Here is a 19,550-nt window from a genome sequence, read left to right as displayed (position 1 = left end):
AACCATTTCAACATAGAAGAGTTGACTTGATAGTAAGAAATAAAGCCAACACAAAGTTCCTGATGAAGGAAAGTTCTGGACCCCTGTGGTCAGACCTCATATGGACAGACACTGTTTGACCATTGAAAAAAGCAGAGGAAGCATGTTCACCTGCCAAGGTGCCTGAGCAACAGCAATCTCTGAAGTTATTCTGGAAAACCCCAAGGGACTGGTTTTATCTGTCTATGCTGGGACTTAGTTTATGACACCCATCAGGTGCACTTCGCATCAGTAGCATGGTGTGGAATCCCTCAGTCTAGCGTACATAATGAAAACCTGATATCAGTTGCCCCAAGGAATAGAGCTTGGTGCTGGAGGCAAGGGTCCAGAAAGGACCTGGTATCGGGCAAATGGATTAGAAAAGCACAAGTGATCACCAAGATGGATGGAATGTCTTCAGCACAAAACGCTAATCTGCTAGAGACTCTGGTGTGAATGTATCATTTATACCAAATGCAAGCATGAGGAAATTAGCAGAAGAGAATGATCCTGAAATATTCATGGCTGAATCTCTTGCTGTGCTTTATCATTTACTTTGTGAGAGTTAATTTTGTAGACAGTCTTATTTATAAAATCACCTCATGAATAATCAGAAGCATATATATATAATGTGCCATTTCAGTATTGTAGAAGTTATACTTTGATCTGCTTAATTACTTGCAAAGCATTGAGGGAATTATATATATATATATATATGGGCTAATTATTGATACCTGCGATTTTTCACTTAAACTACATATGCCCTTATAACAATGTGGTGATGAACGCTAACAATCTCAGCTCTTTGGAAGCTGAGGCAGAAGGACTTCAGCTATTTCAAGGTAAACCTGGGCTACATACAGAACATGTTTCTAAAACAAACAAATGAAAACAAATAGCAATGCCCCTAGACAGAGATGGACAATATATTGCTTTGCACGCATCATTCAGAAATTAATAGTAAATAATAATGTCAAGTGTTTTTGTTTGTTTTGTTCTTTTTAATAAAGGGAATTAAACCTTTGTTGTTGGTTTTTTGTTTTTGAGTGCTGGGATTAAAGGCGTGTGCCACCAATGCCCGGCCGAAACCTTTGTTATATTTGATAAACAATGTACATCATCCATGCAAATAAGTAGCATAGTCAATCGATTTTTTTCATTCCCACCTCCAGCTTACTATGTTTTATACAAATATAATTACATTCAGTGAAAAGAGGAAAGGCTTTTCTCTTACAACTAAGTAACAACTACCTTTTCAAGATCTTTTACATATATAAATCCAGTAAATAAAGAGATTCAACCCAAACATATTGCTTTTTCTGTCATATTATAAACAAACAGCTGAGTGTATTTAAAATGAATAAATGCTACACTTTTCTCTGTTGTACCTCAATATCTTTAACAAATTCCACTTTGCTAGACTTTTCAGTCATGTCATGCAAACAGATATTCTCCAAGGAATGCTTCTCTGTCTGCTTACGTTTCTTCCTCTCAGGAACAAGGTCTACAGCAGCTGAGACTGGCCTCACACTTGGCTATGGAACAAAGGTTGCCCCTGGATTGAGTTGATTCTTGTACCACTACAACCCAAGTGCTAGGTTTACAGACAGGCCAGTGTACTTTGCCTAGCTCCTGTAAATGTTTTTAAATCAAACTGTGCTTGTAATGGAAATAAAAAATATATATTACATCCACTTTATAATACACCCTCCCTATGGGAAAAAAATTTTCAGAGTTCTCACAATTTTTTTTTTAACAATTTTACAAGGCACACATCAAAATTAAACACCTTCAATCAAAATGTTCCAAACATCCAATATAGTAGATAACCACTTCCTAAATGAAGCTCAAAGGCATTATGTTGCCTAAATAAATCAAAAGAGAATATACTATAAGATTCCAGTTTTATAATACCCCAGATTTGAACAAATTAAAGTGATGAAGAACTGGTACTAGAATTTGTAGTTAGAAGGGGTGGACGACAGAGGAACAGTGTTATTGGTAAAAGTATTAAGGCAACTCCATGTAGTTAAAAGGGAGGTTGATTTGGGAATTTTGCTTACAACAAGTAAAGGGATAGGTTACAGGATCCGGGAGAGGTATAGTGCAGTCCAGCCGTGTTCTCTGGAGAACTCTGCTCAGTCTACCATCCAACATCCAAGATTCCTAGGAACCAAGAGAGCTGGCACATCTGGATCTCAGGTCTTAAGACCTGCCCTCCAGTGCGGGCCATAGGTAGGCATAGCAGTTACTGGAAGCCTCAATGGGGGTAGTACTTCCAGGTCAAAGCTGGAACAACTACCCACTACACTGAATAAGGGAATTTTTGAAAGTGGTGAAACTGTTCTGTGTCCCAGTTGCAGAAAATTATATATTTCTTAAATTCAGAGAAATATAATTCCCCAGAGAAAGGCAAATTTTAGTGCACATTAAACAAAACAAATAATAGCAACAAAAAAAAAACAATAAAATCTAAGTAAACAGTAAAACAAATGTCTTTGACAAAACTGGAGTATTTAAGAAAAGTAACTTTCCAATCTATGCCAACCAAATACTTGCAATGGCCACAGAGTTCTTAATCCTACTGTATTATATGTAATCAGAAAAATACTTAATACTAATTAAGTATTCTCTTGGACATTTAAAATAAATCAATTATAAGGACATTCTATTGGTTCCATGTGAATCTGGGTTATGTTCCAATAACTTGGTGTTCTAGCTATAATCCAAGCACACTGGTTAAACATTAAAAATAAAATAAATCTAAATTAAATTAAATTATTAAAATTAAACATTAAAAATTCTTAGTCATACCTGTTTTTCAAAATTAATAGTGATGGACAACACTATGCTTTCAAATCTATTTTCTTGTCATTCAAACTCATTAAATTCAACATTAAATTATTTATCTAAAAACTACACCTCAGAATGTGCAATTACAGCTGAACAGAGGACCAATACATAATGTTGGAGACAACATAGAATCCCCTAAACTTAGTCACACCACTCACTACTTGGGAAGCATTAGAAATTCAGAATGAACAAGGTGTAGGAAGAACAGAAATGCAAGTTAGAGGTCGGAGGGGCACACTACTGATGCTGCATCTTTACACCCGGGCCTATGAGAATGATGCTGTTTATGCGACAAGTCTGTGATTTGATTACAGCTTGTTCGGCCTTTTGAGATCAGGCCTAGATGGCTTTTCTCCACTGTTTCTGCCACGAACAGAGATTGAGGGCTTTGTGAGAGCAGATTTGTGTTTGAAATCCACATCACAACAATGGCAATTATATGGCCAGTACCCCCCCCCCCCCCCCCCCCCCCCGTGCATGTTCAAGTGGTCTGGAAGTGTGCTCTTAGCAATAAAGGTCTTCAAGCATATGGTTCACTGAAAGGGCCGTGTACCTAGTATACCCATGTGTCCCCGAATAGGCTGGTTGAGAGTTTTCTTGTCTGTAAATGTTTCCCACACTGCAGGCACAAGAACAGTTTACATACCTTACGCTGGAGCAGATAGTTTTCTACAGGAGGAAAGCCTCCCCCTCCCCACGACACCTGGGGTGCTGGTGCCTCAATGAAAAATTCTCATCATTCTGAATCTTATTTACTGTACCATGACTTCCATACCTCAAGATCTGTATCCAAAGACTGACACAAGTCAGTGTGTTGCTTAGTGTTCCTAGGAAGATCAATGTCCAGATGCTTGGACAAAGCTTCTGTGCATTTTCCTACACGTGAACCATGTGGGGGTAACTGGAAAGAGTCAAGTATTTCAAAACCCTGTTCCCTTTCTCTTTAGGTGCTCCCATAAAGCAGAGCAGCAACAGCTTTCTTCCAGCTTCTGCACTCTGCAGACTGGTGATTCTGATGTGTCTTGACCCTGTGAGTAAAAACTGATCCTCACAGAAATAGAGCAAGCAGCCAAAATCACCTCGTGCCCCTGGAACTCAGTGTCGTTAATATAAATTGATACCTCAGAAAATCATTTCTGCTGTCTCAGGAGATTCCTTCTTTGTAAGACCATATCACCTTGCTGATCAAACTGGAAGTGTGGAAGATCAGACTCAGCAGCCTGGTCACCACCAACTCGCAAAACTGGCTTTGAGCCTTCTATGGCAATGGTGGCCCAAGTTGGGCTTTGCCCTGCTTTAAGAAACACTTTCAGTGTCGGGTGTCAAACAGCTTTATGGTTTATGGATACTGTCAGGACACCCTGAGATGCTTTCTTCCTCCCTTTTTTTCACTCAGTAGTCTTGCGGTTGGTACTGAAGGCTTTGCCTTGACTAGCTCCCTCCTGTAGTTTTGTGCAGGCGTCAGCTCCAGAGCTTATTACAAAATGTCAGTCTGATGTCTTGGCCAGCCACAGGGCCTTAGGGGGAGGGTCCCAGGAGGCAGTCCCTGGGGCATTCTGAGACTCCCCACTGCAGATTCGAGAAGGGGAAAGAGGGTAGGGTACAGCCTGGGCTGGTCTACTGGCTCTAGTCCCTTAGGACCTAGACCAGCTCTTTAGCTCCCTTCCCAAGGCTGGTCTTGGACAATCCAGTTTCCCATGATGGTTCCATTTCCAGAGACCCCACACCCCAGCCCGGCTCTCTGAATTTACAAACCTGGAGGCAGGATGGCAAACACCATCTGGATCATGTCAAATGATTTTTATCATTGCAAACATTTCATCTATTTTAGTTGTACAAATATATATTTATGAAAATTTTATCATTATATTTGTAAGAACTTTAGCCAGTAAAGACTAATGTTTTCACAAATTTCTTCTATAAATATATTATATATTATTTTATTGTCCTAATTTTTCAGAGCCTTTTGAGTGGTTGCCTGAACATACATAAGATGTAATATTAAAATTAACTTTGGAAATTTAATTGTTTATAAGTATGAAAAATGAATAAAGAAAAAAATTAAAACCAACTTTTGATTCTTAAACTGTCTCAAATAATAAATCATTTTATGGAATTGTGCATGTTCTATGATTTTTATATTACATGATTTTTAACTCTTTTAAACAAAGTGATCATGTTATTGCTAGATTCCATTATACCATTATACATGGTTATGATCTAAAAATAATTAAAATTTTATATTATATAGAGGAGAAAATTAGAATGGGATCCTTAGATGACAATCAGGGTACAAATGACCTGAACAGGAAAAATGGGAAATGGTGGGGGGTGCTTTAATTGTGAAGGAGTAGGGAAATAAATGAAGGAAAGAGGAGGGTACGATGTCTGACAAAGCCATAAGGAATCATGCTATTCAATATCTACCCGAAGTACCTATAATTTGTGTAAACTGGTGTATACATGTACATGCACAGTTTCAATGACAATTTCTCATCTGCTGACAATGCTTGCTCAAAGAGCCAAAGTCTATTTAACATCAGGCCTGAGAGGCCCCCTTAGGAGTTGTTGGTCAGGGTTTTCCAATAGACTCTCAACACAGCTACTGCCCTTGGTGGTTTCTTCAGTGGTCAAAACCCCTACTGTTGAAGACATGATACACTTCAGATATGGGACCCGGAAGACCAGAGCTTGATCTGACCCAAAAGCCTTCTCCCTGAGGACTAGCTTTCATGGTACCAGAAAGCCTCATACAAGCTTCCAAAGGATGGAAGCAGTCAATACAGTTTTATCTATCTATGATGTCTATGCACCACAAAATAAAAGTAATAAATAAAATGAACTTATGATTCTATAACTATGTCAATACTAAAACATTTCATTGAATCATGCATGTTCTCTGGCTTTATATTTTGCATGCTTTTAAGTATTAAAGTTATTATGCTATTGTTAGATTACATTACACATGGTTATGATCTAAAAAACATAATTAAAACTTTGTATTATAAAGAGGAAAAAATTACAGTGGGGCCCTTAGATGACCATGGTGATTTCTGCTTATTCAGGGTCTGAAGTGGTTAATTTCAAGCTTTGTAAACTGCTAAATGGCTAGTACTTTTTAGAGCCCAGGAACCTTCCTAGTAAAGGTTCTAATCAACTGGATTAATCCTAATCCGTGTCCTAATCCATGGATTAAAGACATGGGACACACAAGTATACATAACCTGATGATGGTGCAAAGAACATTCTGGAGTGGAGAGCTAATAATAGTCCTTTCTAAAGTTCATCTGAGAAAGAAGCTGACATGAGCATGAAGACATTCTTCTCCTACCCAGCCTACCCTCATGTATGTGTGTAAGTGTGTGTGTGTATATGTGTGTGTCTGTGTGAGTGTGTGTGTATATGTGAGTATGTGTGTATGTGTGTGAGTATGTGTGTATATGTGTGTGTATGTGTGAGTGTGTATGTGTGAGTGTGTGTGTGTGTGTGAGTATGTGTGTGTATATGTGTGTGTGTGTGTGTGTGTGTGTGTTACTCGGGCCTTGCACAATCTTGGCAAGTGCTCTACTATTTAGCTATATTCTCAGCCCTTCCTTCTCCATTCCTGTCCTCTCTCCCTCCCTCACTTCCTTCCTTCCCCTTTGCCTTCTAGTTTTTATTTTTATTTTGAGACAAGTTCTCACAAAGTTTCTTAGGTTGACATTGAACTCACTCTACAGTTGAAGTAGGCTGCTAACTTGCAATCTTGGTTGTATCTAGGATTACATGCCTGTTTCAAAAGGCCCAAGGTTGGCCTCTTGTATACTAATTCCTAGTATCCACAGTAAAACAATCAGATATTCTTAAATTCATCAAATTTCATAAAATAATCCGACGATTAAAAAAATCCCTGTAATTTGTGCTTGCATGTGTGTGCTAAGTATAATAGCTATAAAGATTTATTTTTAAATGACAGAATACATATCTAGACCTGAGTAAATCTGAAATTACTTGAAAGATATTTTAAACATTTTAACTGAAAATAAATTTTTATTCAATATATGTTGATTACAGTTTCCCCTCCCCCATCTCCCCAAAGATCCTTTCTACATCCCCATCCATTCAAATCCATGCATTCTTTCTCTCTTAAGAAAACAGACAAATAAAAACAAACTATATAAAAAGTAAAAGCACAAAAACGCAGAAACAAAAACACAAACCAGAAACCACAATATACAAGCAATAGACCAGTAAGACAAAAATTGCCCGAACAAAGCAATATGAGCTAAAAATCTATAGAAATACCACGGATTGTATTTTGTGTTAGCCATTTACTGGTAGGCATGGGGCCTGCCCTTAACGGGGCAGTATACAAACAATAGTTTGTATAACCAGTGAGAATCCATTGGAGAAATGAATTTTTTCTTTGCAGGCAGTTGTCAATTAGAGATAGCATCTTGGTTAGAGATGGGAGCTTGTGTCCACTTCCCAATCTAAGCACTAGGACTCCATGTGGCCTGAACTTGTGTAGGCCCTGTGCGTGCTGCTATATATAGTCTCTGTGAGTTTATTTGTGCATCCGTCCCATTGTGCTATGAAGATACTGTTTCTTAGTATCATCTATCTCCTCTGGCCTCACAATCGTTTTGCTTCCTCTTCCTCATAGATCTTTGAGAAGAAAGTGTTTGATTAAGACATTTCACTTAGGACTTAATATTCCCAAATTTCCCAGTCTTTGCATATTATCCACTTGTGGCTCTCTTCTGTGTTTCTTACTATCTACTGAAGTATCTCTGATGATGGCCACACAAGAAACTGACCTATAGGTATAATGTTAGGAGTCATTTATCACTATGGTCCTTTAGCAGAACAATAGTACTTTTTTTTTTTTCCCCCGAGGTCTAGGGCCTATCTAGTCTCAGGCTCTTGTTCTATCTTATACAGTGAGCTTTACATTCAATCAGAGACTGGTTGGTTACTTCCATGTTTGTGCCACTAATACACCAGGCAGGTCACCATTGTACAATGCAGTTTTGTAGGTACATTGTTGGTTATATTTCTCATCTTTAGCATGTAGAATACCTGCTAGAATTATGAGCACTGGTCAGTATGAGTAAAAACTCTAGTTGGGCAGCAGCTCGACTTCTCTGTGTTCAGTGATGTAGGTAAGTGCTACCTTCATTTACAAGGCCTTGTTATCAGTTTGTGGAGAGCAATCAATTGCCTTGGATATTTGGGGGTTCCCACGGGGCACCTTTGGTCATATTTAAATTAGATGTAACCCTTTCCTGGCACTGGAAATTTCACTTGTTGGCAAATGATGTGCAGGTGATGCATTGTCTCATACATTATTTGTTGGCTCCATTTAGATTTCTTTCATATAGGTGTATATTTTAGTGAGCTTCTACAGTAGTAAGTTTCCATATAATCCCTCAAATGACACTTAGTGTTAGTTATCTCTCCCCATATTCCTTTCTTTACCCCTTTTTCAGCTCCCCTCCCTCTTTCATCCTCCTGTTGTATTCTTGTCCCCTTCCTTGGTATGTCATCCCCTCCCCCAGTATCTTTATATATAAAACCTCTGTGGTTATATGGATGTGGAATAGCTATCAAAATCCTAAAAGCTAACATCCTCATAGAAGAGAATACATATAATATTTGTCCTTTGGGGTCTGAGTTACCTTACTCAGGATGATTTTTCTAGCTCCATTCATTTACCTGTGAATTTCATGATTTCATTTGATTAAACAGCTGAATACTATTCCAATGTTCAAATGTACCACTTTATTTTTAAATCCACTCATCTGTTGATGGACATCTAGACCATTTACAATTTCTGGCTGTTATGAATAGAACAGTAATGACCATAGCAAGAGTCTCTATACTAAGATATAGAGTCTTTTAAGTATATACTCGAGATTGGTATAGCCAGATCTTGAGTTAGATCTATCCCAAGCTCCCTGAGGTAATGCCACACTGATTTCAAAAGTGATTTAAATGATTTCTGAAGATTTCATTTTCTGTGTTTTGGGCTCCCTTTATTACATTTACTTTACTACAATGCAGTCTAGGACTGGTCAGTATTGTGTATTGAGGTATGTGAGTACATACAGGCATAGATAAGTTTGTGGATGTTAACCTGCAGCATATATATATATATAATGAACAACAACAAAACTTTGCAAGTTCTTCCCACTTCTGAGACTTACTACAGAGCAACACAGCTGTGGCATGTTCCTGATTCAAAAATGTCAAGTGCTAGCAGGGCAGTGGCAGCACACACCTTTAATCCCAGCACTCGGGAGGCAGAGGCAGGTGGATCTCTGAGTTCGAGGCCAGCCTGGTCTACAGAGTCAGTTCCAGGAAAGGTGCAAAGTTACACAGAGAAACCCTGTCTCGGAAAAAGAAATGCTAAGTGCTGTGGAATAATCCTGCTGTACATTGTTTGAATATATGTTGCTATGATTGATTTAATAAACAGCCAATGGTTGAACAGGATAAAGTTAGGTGGGAAAGCCCAACTGAGAATGATGGGATGAAGGGCCGAGTCAGAGGAGCAGAGGAGTCACCGGCAGACAGCGCAGAGAGAAGCAAAATAAGCCTTCCTGAGGAAAGTTACCAAGAGAGCATAGATAAGAGATGCAGGTTAATTTAAATGTAAGAGCTAGCTAGTATAAAGCCTGAGCTATTGGCCAAGCATTTATAAGAAATATTATGTCTCAGTGTTGGTTATGTGGGAAATGGCTGCCAGGACAGAAAACTCTACCTGCAGTTAAGCTTCCATTAGTGTGTATAAATAATTTAAAACAAAAGAGCTTTATCTGTCATGAACAAAGATAATTCACACATTTAAGTAGACAGGTGGAGAGTCAGAATCTTATTGGCTTTCAAGGCAAGTCTCAGGTACAGGGTGCCCCACACAGCCGTCTGCTCACAATTTGTTTTTCAACCATGAAATTACCCTTCAGGTGGTCCTTGATTCGGATAAGGAAATAAAACTGAGTTAAGCTAGAATCAAAGTTTTTAAGTTATAAGAACAATTCCCCAATTTTAAAAACATTTATCTTATGTCGGGAACCACACTAGTACATATAAAAGATCTAAATTCCTCATGGGAGGGATCCTATAGTAACCCTTTCCACAGCTGATTAACTTGGGCACAGAGAGGTGAAACAGTTATCTTAAATGCATCATAAATGGGTGATTAAGTATTCAGATCCTCCCAGTCTGATATACTGAAATGGGGAAGTTAATTTGTGTGACTGTAGCCACTGGCCTCAGGTACAGCTACCAAGTGTGAGAAAAGGCACCAGTAAGATTGACCATGCATACAATTGAGATACACCCCAGACTTTGAGTAGAAAATTCTTTTTGGATTACTGAGATACCTGAAAAAATGATACTGTAATGTAAAATAAATGGTGACATTTTGCATACTGATAATGGGACCCATTGCACTTGTGTTCCTACTATGATTACAGCGTTTGTGAAGAATGATATATCTTGAATCCAACTTTTCATGGAAATTCATGTTTCCATGAATCATAGGTGAACAAACTTTTCATGTGGATAAATGCTTGGCACTGACGCCTCTGGGTGGTGTGGGAAAGTGTTTATACAACATTATAAGTGATTCACAGTGCTTCTGAGTGTGTGTAAGTACACACAATTCTTAATATGTTTTCTAACATGACTGTACCTTTTAAATTCTTTCCCTATCAACTTAGTGGCAGTATCCCACTGATCTGGATTCAGAACCACTTCTTGATTAGCTCAGTATGTTTTAGTTTAACCTTTGTAGCTTATTTGCCTTAGAGAGACACACAGGCTTTAGTCTCTATTTGGGTGAAGATTTCTCTCTCCTATATTCGGAGACATGGATGGAATATAGAGATACACTTTTGGGCTTAAAATTCATTGGCTTTGATCTCTGTCCAATTTAAATCAGGTAACATACTACCTTGAATATCCAACTCTAAGCCTTAAACATCAGTTAATGTAAGGTCTTCATTTTTTCTTTCTGTCTACATTGTTTCAGCATGGATGGACTTGGCATCCCCCCCAAAAAAATCTGAAATAAGCTAGACCATTTCTATAAAACACCTGCTACATTTTAACTGAAATTGTATTGAATCTGTAAATTACTTTGGGTTGAGTTGATATCTAAACAACATTAAAAATTAATACAGTATAAGCAAGCCAGACCTTAATATAATTTTAAAGAAGAAAGAGACATGAAGTTGGTTCTAGTAATCAGAGACAATTGCTGGGATATTTCAGTTTTAGAAGTTAGATAAATAATAGATAAAAAAAAACTAAATTAGATATCTGGTTTCCACAGCTAAAATTTGCAGATATTATATATATTAGAATCAATCATGATAGCAAAATTTCAAACAAGGATTTTTTTTTTTTTTATGTCTGTTGATTGGGCATGGTTGCTTAATGGAAAAAGGCTTGCTTACCAAACCCAATGCCAGTGACATTTCACTATCTATAGCCATTTTTTTCTTATTGGATTATGTGTGTGTGTGGAGTGTGTGTGTGTGTGTGTGTGTGTGTGTGTGTGTGTGTGTGTGTGTGTGTGTGTGTGTGTGTGTGTGTGTGTGTGTGTGTGTTGTGCCTGCATTATGTATGGGACAACTTATGTGTTTGGTGCCTGAAGAGGTCAGAAGTGAACATCAGATATCCTGGAACTGGAATTAGATAGTTGAGAGCTGCCGTGTGTGGTGAGAACCAAGCGCTCAGCTGCTGTCATTTGCTTTCTATCTCTTTGTGTTACATTTCAAAGTACTCCAATTATGATATATTAATAAGCATATAAAGAGCTTATGCAAGTGTACTGCAACATATGAGATATGTGGCAATGAACTAGATGTGTCTAATGCTTTGGGTGGTAGCAGGTTATGTAAGTTACAGATTTTACAAATTTGTAAATTATAATTTGTTAAAATTATACATTTTACAAAGTTTCTCTTTCAATCATGCTAGAGGGAACTATTTAATCAAATTAATTTCAATACTTTCTTCATCAGCTAAACTCTGTTTATGCATTGGAAATCTCTTTTTAAAGGAGACAAAGAACATTTTAATGGAATTCACTTGTTACTTATGAATACTGGGAACACAATAAAGTATCAAATAGTTATAACAACAACAACAAAAAAAAAACCTCTCAAGCATTTCACTGGCAGTGAAGAAATATCTGTTACTGTCTAAAATGCTAGACATATGTTATCTAAATAAGCCACAAGAATGTCCACCCCTTGTGACCTTTATTATTTCTGCCTCAGATCATTAAGTTGCCCCAGTGTTTATTCCGTGTTATTTTAAGTTGCTCTGGTACTTTTGAAGTTTATACTTCCTTCCTTTTCTGTCTTATTTCCCATAACTCTATATAGGAAGCATGTAATAACTCCCCTTTATCATGTTTTCTGAGTTACTTGAGCCTTCTCTCTTAATATTACTCTTGCCTTACTTTGGGTTTACTGGATAGAGCAGGAGATTTTATTGCTGTTGTTTTTGTAGTGGATTTTTGTTGGTTTTAATTATTTTTTACACTTCTGTTTTGTTTTTTGATTTGTTTTGTTGAATTTTTATATAGTGTGGGATTTTAATACCACATTTTCTAGAAGCCATCCATGCTTCTTAATTTCTCTCTCTTTTCATTTTCTATCCTCACTCACCTTTACCCTAGGAAAAAAATACTGTTATACATTTTCACTTTCAAAATATGAAACACTGCTCACCTGCCAATATGCTTCACCTTAGAATTATATCAATGATCTTTATACTCACACAGTCCTACATCCAGAACTTGCAACCCAAGAAAATGTTTAGATACTCTTTATTTCTACCCCTTTCTGTATTAAATCCTTCCTGTGAGTGAAGAGTCAAAGCAAGCTACACTCTGATTGAGGGTGGTAATGGGACTGTGATGGGATGTGCTAGGTCAGGCTTTGGGGAGAGCTTCAAAGCCTAACACAGGAAAAAACCCAGGAATACAGAATGAAAGGCACCAATACAACCATTAATCTTTCAAAGGCACTATGATGCCACCGAGTAATAATGCAAATACTTCTGATTCCAGGTAAGATAGAAGGAAAGAAGACAATTCCTGAAAACAGGTTAAAGTTAAAAAACATTTGAGGAACCTCTATCTGTCACTCACATACCTGACCAATAAAATATAAGGAACTCAAAGTTTCATGGCCATGTAAAGATATCCATCATGGGGAAGGTAAGGTGGGGATGGGGGCGGGAGGGGGGAGGACAGGGGGAACCCATGGCTGATGTGTAAAATTAAAACACAAATATAATAATAATAATAATAATAATAATAATAATAATAATAATAATAAAAGAAATAATTAAAAATCAAAAATAACACAAGCCCCCCAAAAAAGAAATATTATAATAGAGATCAAGTAAAAAGAATAGAGCCAAGTTTGATAATATAATTAGTAATGGTATTTCCTCTAAAATGACGACAAATATCCCCTTTCTTGCAACCCACTTCTGTGACAGCTTTACTAGTAACCATGATTGTTAGTTTGTTTGTTTTTTGAGACAGGGTTTCTCTGTGTAGTTTTGGTGCCTGTCCTGGATCTCACTCTGTAGACCAGGCTGGCCTCGAACTCACAGAGATCTGCCTGCCTCTGTCTCCCGAGTGCTGGGATTAAAGGCGTGCGCCACTGCCGCCTGGTGATAATCATAATTTTATTCCAGCCAAAGAAAACAGCACAGGAAGGAGACTCGGGGGGGGGGGGGGGGGGGGGGGGGGGGGGGGAGTTGTCATTTTACATTTCTGTAAAAACATTTCTGATAGTAACTTTCACCATGGAAAAAATCTGTACCTCATCCCATGTCTCATTCCCAACAATAACAAAACACATGGAAAAATATTTTGAAGATGTTACTCAGTTATCATTAGCATCTTTCATATTATAAAACCACAGAAAACATGTAATAGAGTTAATTTAGTCTAAAAGTAAGAGGTAAATTTTTTTCTGGTTAAGTATAATTGATAGGACAAATCTATTTGAAAGGTTAATAAGTATTTTAACACTATTGCATCAAGCAAGAGTGAAGTGCTACTGTAATTATGTATAGGGAAAGGACAGATTCACTTTTATATATTAAAATCCATTTATTCATTATGCAGACAAGAGGTGTGGAAGATTACATTGTAAATATCTAAATTATAGTTTAAAGTTTATTAACTTTTCAAATCCATTTTATGACAAAACAGTATTTATAGAAATTATTTTATGAATATTTTTGAAAAACTCACTTTATAGACTTATCAATTCTAATAAACCCTGTAGGTATCAGTCACTAGTGTCCAAGTCTGTGACCCTGTTCTCAAATGTTCCTAAATCCCTTCAGTGCTAATGACAATGCTTACAAAATCAGTGGTGATGTGGGGGGATGCAGACATATATATTTAAAAACATTTTATTATTAATTATAGAAAAGTCCATCGGGTGCTATGGAAGTTCCCAGAAATCCAAAAGGATGACCCCAGCTTAGAGTTATAGTGGAGAGGGTGCCTGAACTGGCCTGCCCCAGTAATCAGACCAGTGAATACCCTAACTCTCATCATACAGCCTTTCTCCAGTAACTGTGGAAGCAGATGCAGAGATCCATAGCCAAACACCAGGCCAAGCTCCAGGAGTTCAGTCGAAGAGAGAGAAGAGAGATTCTATGAGCAAGGGGCATCAAGATCATGATGGGGAAACCTACAGAGACAACCAAACCAAACTAGTGGGAACTCATGAACTTTAGACCAACAGCTGTGGAGCCTCCATGGGACTTGACTAGGTCTTCTGCATAAGTGAGACAATTATGTAGTTTGATTTGCTTAAGGGGCCCCCTGGCAGTAGTATCAGGATCCATCCCTGATGCATGACCTGGCTTTCTGGAGCACATGACCTATGGTGCTTGCACAACCCGGAGGCAGGGGAGGGGCTTGGACCTGCCTCTACTAAATGTACCAGGCTCTGCTAACTCCACATGGGAGGCTTTACCTTCTTGTAGGAAGGAATAGGGTGTGTGGGTTGCTTGCAGGGGGATGTTGGAGAGGTAGGAGAAGGGAAGAGGGGGATCTGTGATTGGTATGTAAAATGAATAAAAAATTTCTTAATTAAAAAAAAAGAAAAGTCCATACAGAAGTTAAGGCTCATAGATGAAGAGCTATAGGCAATTAATGACTGCTAAAAGAGGGAGTCTTCTTCAGGTGCAAGCCCTGTGATAAGCTATCTAAATGCAAGTGGTTAGCTCTATACATTTGTACATATGAGCAAGAGTACTTGGACTGAGCAGAATGTGGAGTAAAGGAGCCTGACTCAGGTTGAGATTTACCAGGAAGGACTTGGAGGATATTTCTATGATTGAGCATTTAGACACTATGTGGTTTAAAAAAAAAAAAAGTGAAACAGTTGTCTTCAGCCAAACAAGATGAGTAGACAATGAAAGAAAAGGAACTTGGTATATTAGTGAGTTGTGGGCGCTGGAGTATGAATCACAAAACATGTATAAGACTGAGCGAGAATAATACCAGGAGCTGAAAAAAAAAAAAAAAAGACCGACAGAGTTTCCATGTGCATCAAAATAATGGACTTTAAATATGACATCATCAGAAATAACCTATTTTGGGAGACATTTTCTTACAGAGATTATTTTTAGCAAAAACACACATCAACTGCAGCAGTATATATGACATAGCTAGGGAGATTCAAACAAAATATATGAGGTGGTAGAAGTCTCTATCTCCTCTAAAATCTAAGATCTGGGTTGTCACATGTCACTGGCTAGATTACAGTGTCAGGTATGATCTTGATCTTATTGAGCAGGTGTTGAGTCCAATTCGATAGCTGATGGTTTGTACCAATATATGTGTGACACACTGCTCCTTTAAGGATTTCTCGCCATGTTGGTTAGTGTTGTGATTCATAAGTGTCTCACCTGGAAGGACTATTGGTTACTTCCTTCCTTTGGGAGCTTGAACATCAACTTTGGATACCGTGAAAGGTAGTCCTAAAGGAGGAGGCTTTCAAGCCCATTCCAGCTTGAATCCTCTGAGTCTTATGTCTAGAATATGTGCTGTCCTCAGCAAATATGATACAAACCTCTCATGTACTGCAGTTCATTACTTTTCAATTTTCATATTTCTCAGTGGATAAAACATTGTGTGTGTTCTTTCCAATGGTACTTAAGGGCATATGACCATATGAAAGTTTGGTGAAATAAGGTTTAGCATGATGTTTATATGATGACTGGCCTGTAGCAAATTAGGGTTACCAGACATCAAAGTACAGATATTTTCCAATGTGGTGATCTTCCTAAGAGTCAGACACTTCTAATGTGTGTGTGTGTGTGTGGGGGGGGGTCTTCAGACTTCTAACTGCCTCCTGAATCAACACTTCCTTAAGTATACACTGTTCTTTGGCAGTTCAATATGAGAAGGAAGCTCTAGAAAATATCTTCCTAACAACAGTGATGCAAGAAAATCAAAGAAGCAAAGCAATGAGTGAACCCTCCTTGGAACTCTATGCAATAGGGTAAGTTCAACATCTATTGAGTTTGGTCCAGGATGATGTATGTTTAGAAAAATAGACATGGACACATTATTGTGGGAAACATTAGCTTGGTTGAAAAGCAAGTAATTAATATGATATATTCAGAGAAATTAAGGTAAAGAAACGATGCCTGGAGAAAGGAGAGGTACCAGAAAGATTAGATTTAAAGGGAGTCAAGAAAACTAGCTATGGCTTCTGGGATACTGGATGTTCTTATCCAGAGCCTGAGGTCTCTCTCTCTCTCTCTCTCTCTCTCTCTCTCTCTCTCTCTCTCTCTCTCTCTCTCTCTCCAGACAGTGTTTTTGTACCTGTCCTGGTTCTCACTCTGTAGACCAGGCTGACCTTGAATTCACAGAGATCCACCTATCTCTGCCCCTCACCCCAGTGCCGGGATTAAAGGTGTGCACCACCACCACTGCCCAGTGAGGTGTGCCTCTTAAGGCTGTGATGTAAAACAAGCAAAGGTCCTGGGATCTCACAGGTAATAGAAACCCATAGGGGTCAGAATATTCCCTGAGCTGGTCACAGAGTTCTTCAGTAGAATGAATTGATGTCAGAGATGTTCGATGGAAGGAAACATTAGCAAGCAGGACTAGCCCATTCAACAGACAATAACTAAATGGTGCCTTTGTCAATTAAGATGCTCCTGAATTGAACTTTCTCCCTTGAAACTAAAGCTTCTCTCTGAATACACAGAAATCCTGAGGAAGACCTGAATAGGCTTCATTGAATCATGTTTAGATAATTTTAAACTTTACCAAAGAATTCCAGCTGTTGTATGAATTTCTAGTTGCCTTTGGAGAACTATTTTAAAAGTATTTTTATTTATTCCTATAGCTATTACTAAGGCAATATATTAGTAAAGATTACTATTGCTGCGATGAAACACCATGACCTAAAACAAGTTGAAGAGGAAAGAGTTTATTTGACTTACACTTCCATCTCACTGTTCATCACCAAAAGAAGTCAGGACAGGAACTCAAGGGCAGGATCTTGGAGGCAGATGCTGAGGCAGAGACCACTGAGGAGTGCTGCTTACTGATTTGATCAGCCTGCTTTACTATAGAACCCAGGGCTACCAATGTAGTGGTAACACCACCCACAATGGGATGAGACCTCCTACATCAATCACACACTTTTAAAAAATGTCCTATAGGCAGGTCTTATAAAGACATTTTCTCAACTGAAGCTTCCTCCTAACTAAAGACTCTAGCTTGTGTCAAGTTGGTATAAAACTAGCCATCACAAGCATTGATTTGCTTCATTTTTCAATGTTTTAAAATTGTTTCTTGAGAGACCAGCCCCCATCCGGCCCAGAGTTCCCATCCAGACCACAAGTGAATGTCTGGGGTCATATACCCAGGGAGGCCTGTCCCTAGGTCCCATCCCAGGGCACCAGCCTTTCCTAAGAAAGACCTACCCAACTTGGCTCCAGTTTCTAGCTATCCAGAGGGGGCCCCCGCTGGAAGGTTCCCCTTCCCCAAGACTTCCCGGCAGACCCTGCAATCTACACGCGTGCCCCAACACCCCTCCGCCAGAGACCCCTGCCACCTCCTGAGACTTGGTGATCAGCCCCAAGTTCCTATCTGGCCCAGGGCTCCCATCTGATCCAGAGAGCTCCCATCTGGCCCAGAGAGCTCCCATCTGGCCCAGAGAGCTCCCATCTAGCCCAGAGAGCTCCCACCTGGCCCAGAGAAAGAGAGAGCTCTCTTTGGACAAAGAGTCAACTCAGGAGACAGGGAATCTGCCAGCCCTGATTAGACCAAGAGTGGCTTTCTGAGAAGCAGAATCCAACCACCTCTCATTGGATCAAGAGAGGCTTCCTGAAACACCGAATCTGTTAGCTCAGTCTGGACAAGGAGTGCTGGTAAGACCAAGAACGAATCCACAAGATGGGCAGACGTCAAGGAAGAAGTACATACAACAAAATAAAGAGCAATACAGCATCTCCAGAATTAAGCCCTCCTCCAACAGCAAGACCTGAACATCACAAAAATGGAAGAAGCAGAAGAAAGCAACCTTAAGAATAGCATCATGAAGATCCTAGAGGCCGTTAAGGAAAAAAATAAAAAATGAAATGAAAAAGAAAAACAAAAATGTAGAGGAAATCAATAAAGAACATGAAAAGTCAAACAAAAAAAAATGGAAAGAATGCTATAAAAAACTAGAGGAAAAGACACATAAAGCAGAAAGAAAAACAACAACAACAATAAATACATGAAAGAAAACCATGAAAAAGCAATGAAACAGATGAGGGAAACAGTCCAAGACCTGAAAAGGGAAATAGAAAAAAGGAAGAAGCCACAAACAGAGGGAATGCTGAAAATGGAAAATATGAATAAACAAACAGGACACACAGATGCAAGCATAACTAACAGAATATAAGAGATGGAAGAGAGGATCTCTGGTGTAGAGGATACAGTAGAGAAAATGGGTTCATCAGTCAAAGAAAATACCAATGCCAAAAAAATAATAACACAAAATGTCCAAGAAATCTGGGACACCATGAAAAGACCAAACCTATGAATAATAGGGATAGAGGAAGGAGAAGAATACCAACTCAAAGACACAGAAAATATATTCAACAAGATCATAGACAAAAACTTTCCCAACTTAAAGAAAGGAATGCCTATGAAGATACAAGAAGCCTATAGAACACCAGATTAGACCCCCCAAAAATGTCCCCTAGCCAAATAATAATTAAACAACTAAATGTACAGAATAAAGAAAGAATATTAAGAGCAGCAAATGAAAAATACCAAATTACTTACAAAGGCAAACCCTTCAGAATAACACCCAATTTTTCAATGGAGACTTTGAAAGCCAAAAGGACCTGGACAGATGTAATGCAGACACTAAGAGACCATGGATGCCAGCCTAGACTAATATACCCAGCAAAACTTTCAATCATCATAGATGGAGTGAACAAGACATTCTAAGACAAAACCAGATTTAAACAATACTTATCCACAAACCCAGCCCTACAGAAAGCACTAGAAGGAAAATTCTAACCTAAGGAAGTCAGATACACCCTCAAAAACACAGGCAACACATAACACCACAGCAGTAAACCCCAAAGAAGAGAAGTACACACACACTACCACCAAAAAATAACAGGAA

General features: G+C 38.5%; 1 pseudogene; it reads right to left on the bottom strand.

The window, feature by feature from the left end:
• Positions 1-3,179: 3,179 nt before the first annotated feature.
• The window catches only part of LOC118569419, a 41,905-nt pseudogene continuing 25,534 nt past the window's right edge, over positions 3,180-19,550 (bottom strand).

This window comes from Onychomys torridus, chromosome 18 (assembly GCF_903995425.1).
Source record: "Onychomys torridus chromosome 18, mOncTor1.1, whole genome shotgun sequence".
Taxonomy (NCBI): domain Eukaryota; kingdom Metazoa; phylum Chordata; class Mammalia; order Rodentia; family Cricetidae; genus Onychomys; species Onychomys torridus.
This window is presented reverse-complemented; position numbering and strand designations above follow the sequence as displayed.